We start from the raw sequence: 4,816 nt of genomic DNA, 5'->3' as shown, positions 1-4,816 counted from the left end.
GTAATTTGTGACAGACGGATATCAGCAAGAGTGAAAGGGAAGGTCTACAGGACGGTAGTGAGACCAGCTATGTTATTTGGGTTGGAGACGGTGGCAGAGCTGGAGGTGGCAGAGTTAAAGATGCTAAGATTTGCCTTGGGTGTGACGAGGATGGATAGGATCAGAAATGAGGACATTAGAAGGTCAGCTCAAGTTGAACAGTTGGGACACAAAGTCAGAGAGGCGAGATTGCGTTGGTTTGAACATGTGCAGAGGAGAGATACTGGGTATATTGGGAGAAGGATGTTAAGGATAGAGCTGTCAGGAAGGAGGAAAAAAGGAAATCTTAAGAGAACGTTTATGGATGTGGTGAGAGAAGACATGCAGGTGATGGGTGTAACAAAACAAGATGCAGAGGACAGAAACATATGGAAGAAGATGATCCACTGTGGCAACCCCTAATGGGAGCAGCCAAAACAAGAAGAAGAAGATCATAAAACTTTATTCCAGTAGACTTCAGAGTTGCCCATGTGCCTTCTGGCAAACTCTATCTATGATTTCATGTGCATTTTTTTACCCAGTGACTTTTTCTTTGCCCATCTCCCAAAAAGCTATGACTGGTGAAGCATCCAGACAACAACTGTTGTGTGCACAGTTTCTCCAATCTCTCTCGGTGGCCTCCCTCAATCATTTTCTTCATGCATGGTCATTCCATTTTTGTGGATGGTCCGCTCCAGGCAGATTTACAGCTCTGCCATACTCTTTCCGTTTCTTAATGACTAATTTAACTTGACCTCTTAGGAACATTCAGTAACTTGGATATTTACTTGTCTCCATCCCCTGATTTCTGCTTATCTCTTGACATGTTTGGAGTGTTCTTTTGTCTTCATTGTGTAAGTTGGACTTTGATAATAACTCACTCCAAGTTTGGCGTCCAAGATAATTTAAACTCTTCTGAAAAACCAATATCAAGAATTTGGAGATTGCGCAGGTTCTCACAAATAAAGTTAATAACTCACATAGCTAAAGAATAAAGTGTGAAGTGTGAATAAGGTGATTGAGGAAACACCATAATGTTTTTATTTGACAGAAATTCCTGTACCAGAGGCAATGTGTGACATGGAACTTTGCCATGATAGAGGATGAAACCATTTGCTCATTTCTCAGCTCATTTTCTATGCACATAATTTCTAATAAGCCCTTATAATATTCAGAGTTCATTGTTGGGTTCCTGTGTACAAACTCAGCTCACATTCTGCCATCAAGTTCAAAAAATTCAATCATCATCACCTTGATGTTGGATCTTGATTGACGCATGGGACTTCAAGACAGCCACAACAGCGCAACTAAAGATACTCATAAAAGAGGACTTCCAAAACTGCTTAAGAATGTGGCAAGAATGGTGGGATAAGTGTGTTCAAAGTGGAGAGGAGTATTTTGAGGGGGATTAAGGGAAATGTGTCTTTTACTGTAATAGATTTTTTTTTAAATTGAAAGTATTTTTTGATCACACCTTGTAAATTAGTACAGTAATGCATTTCTGAAATACTAAGTATAAACAAACGTACTATATATAATATTGAGTAATCTGTAACTATTAATAATTATATATATATTATTGTTATATATAATTCTGAAACAAATGAATGTAAAAGCTTACATTCAGTTGCATGTACACTCATATGATACAGAATGAATCCAAATCAAAGTCTTAACTACTGTGAAACTTTCCCGGACACCACCAGTCGGAAACCACATGTTTATAAAAAGCACACGTTTATTATTCATAAATAAACTCAGGTTCACAGTCCCAGAACACCACACAATGCACAAAAGCAATAATCACCCCAATAAATCTGTTTCTCAGTCCAATCCTTGGCCGCCTATCTCCTCCTGGGAGCTTTGTCCAACTCCCACTCCCGACTCTGGCTCCCAGACTGTAGGAAGGCAGCGCCTTTTATCCCTGCCCGGATGTGCTCCAGGTGTCTGATGACGTCCATCCAGCAGCACTTCCTGGTGTGGCGGAAGTGCTGCCCTTTGCACCGGAAACATACCGGGCGTCCCTGGCAGGTTCCTTCGCCATCTTGCCGAGTGTGGAGGAAGTAACTATTTTCGAGTCCTACGAGGCTTGAGGCGCCCACTGGCGGTGGCCACGGGTCCCAACAGGCCAGAAGCTTTTTGTTCTTCTCCTGTGGTCCTCTCCTGCTCCAGGGCGGTTTCCCCCTCGTGGCCGGAAGCTATTCCTGCCACCTTCTGGTCCTTTTAGGCATCCCGGCCAGGTAATCTGCCACACTACTTAATGTGCTGGAGAAGAGTCTACAATCACAAGTCCACAAAGTACAATTACAATGACTTCTGGTCAATGGATTGACTGTCTACAGAGCCCCTAAAAGGACACGAACAGTGCACTGTCACTTCACAAGCTCCATAACTGACTGCTCTCTCTGAAATTGTACACTACCTGCTAAATAAGTGGAGTGTCCAGTACACTGTCATATTGGTCATTGCTAATCTAGATAGAAATGTTACTTTTGTTATAACATGTTTACAGTCATCAGTTTATAATATGGTCTTTATGCATAGTATATAACTGCTCTCTGTAGGTTACTCTAGAAATGCACAAAGGTTGGAGGCATGAAGTCACTATGGAAATGAACAAAACATCTCATTTAAAAACATCTCATTTTTTCCATACATTTTCTAAACCTGCATTTTCAAGCAAACGCTACAGATGGTTGTGACCAATCTCAAGAGCATTGACTACAAGGCATGAAAGACTTCTGCCAAAGGTTCTGCAAAATGTGGCAGTTCATCAGAGAACTTTGCCAATGAATCAAGGAACATTTATTTGAGCCAAGTAACAGAAAAACATAAACACTCCTTTGGAAAGATCTTGCACATTTCACACAGAATTTCAGACGGAAAGAACACCAGCAATAAGGTGAACCAAGATCTATGTCTGGGTGGTAACGTTATTTACTGCCTCGCCTGACAGAGGCGTAGCTAGGGGGCGGGCGGAGGGGGCGGACGGGCGGCACATTATTGGTCAAAAGGCTCAGTACAATTCGTGTGTAAGCAGCAGAGTTCGAAAAAATGTCACTCATGAACGAAGAAAGAAAAATTCTTTGTTTTTTATCCACAAATGCTTCATGCTTTCAGACTGTCCTTCTGTGACGGCATCAGACACAGCATTTGAAATTTATGAGGCAATAACAAAAATAAACATAAACATTACACTGATAATAATTTCTAGGAAGATAAACAACTAATTTACAATTTATAATTTCGTTTCGTTATCAATCTGAATGCGTTCTTGCTCTGCGCAGAAAACATCCCCGCCTATCACTTGTACACTACACTGGTTCTGGTTTTCGCAGCGTTATATTAAACTAATAATTAGAACACGGCTTATCAGTGCGTCTATACTCTGTTCTTGTCTAGTTTATGTATATGTGAAAAATTATTGCTGTTTCTCTATATGTGAATAAATCTATGCAAAATGTTAATTTTTCTCTATACGTCATTTTAATTTTCTCTCTAAATAGGTTTAACATATTCAGATATGTTGGAGAGTGGCAAATTGAAGCACCGCCCTGCCCCGAGCGCCACTACCTCGCCAGTGCAATCCTTCCCTCAATAAATACCTTTTTGATATATTTTGTGTTGGTGCTGTACGTGTTGGTCTGATATGACCTGAACAGTTTGACTACACTATGTAAATGTAACAATACTTCTACTATTACTACTATTATTTTACCAATATTATCACACAGCTACCCCTGCTGCGAACATAAGGAGACCGTAATGTTATGTGTAAAAAAAAAAGCCATCAACATTTCAGTACCTTGGACAGCAACAGCTTTACACTGACGAGAACGCGACTTGGTCACGAGCAGCTGCACGTCTTTTATTAAATGCTGTACTAACACTGCAATGCTTTAGCAATTGTTTTGTTGGCAACATGTTCATTTGCAATTCAGATAACCAGCTGCTTATTTGTTTATGGTAATTTTTACAAGACCCACTGTGAAAACAAAATTAATCCTCAACGGTTTTTTTTGTCATCATTACAGGGATAAGGTGTGCTATGGCCTGTTCTCAGCAGCATCGAGCTACGGGCGCTATTTTGTAGCTAGACACACTTTTCGCTCACTTCTATCCGATCAATTTAAAGTCACAATCGGCAAATCTTATTCGTATTTAGGACATAGTTCGTAATATTATCATTAGAGAAAACACGGACAGAAACGGATAAACCGTGCAAACGCAAAGCAAATCGTGTCCTGGTCCAGAATCGAATCTTGAGAGATGTGAAGCATTGCTGGTCACTGAGCCAACATGTAGTTTCAAATTGTGTTTAAAGTTTAACGATAAAGGGTTTCGAAAAAATGATTAGAAACCCATAATTATGACAAATAGTGGTATAAAGAAAATAGTGGGGAATTTTTCATTTTGCTTGTGCTTTCCGTTTTTCATGTATTAGAGCCACAAAGTTCTTGTTTATTGATTGAAGAAATTTAACATATACATAAAGGTCGACTAAAAAGGGAAAAATTGTAAACCCCAAACAGCGCACAGTACCCTTCCACAAAGCCACCTCCATACCCCCCACCCGAGCCTATCAGCATAGATAGAGAGGAGGATAATAATTAGGTAACAGAAGCATCAGAATTGTGATATCAATGGGCATCAAATAATAAAGTTTTCATTTTTTGAAATTGAGGTAAACCAGTTGTCATGGACTGAAAGGCTGCTCCTTTAATCCAAGGAGTTGACAGTTCCATACGAATTAGATTTAAAAAGGAAGCTCGCCAATTGTCAAGAGAAAGCAGCTCGG

The sequence above is a fragment of the Erpetoichthys calabaricus genome, chromosome 4, assembly GCF_900747795.2.
Source record: "Erpetoichthys calabaricus chromosome 4, fErpCal1.3, whole genome shotgun sequence".
Classification (NCBI taxonomy): Eukaryota; Metazoa; Chordata; class Cladistia; order Polypteriformes; family Polypteridae; genus Erpetoichthys; species Erpetoichthys calabaricus.
Note: the sequence above shows the minus strand (reverse complement) of the source record.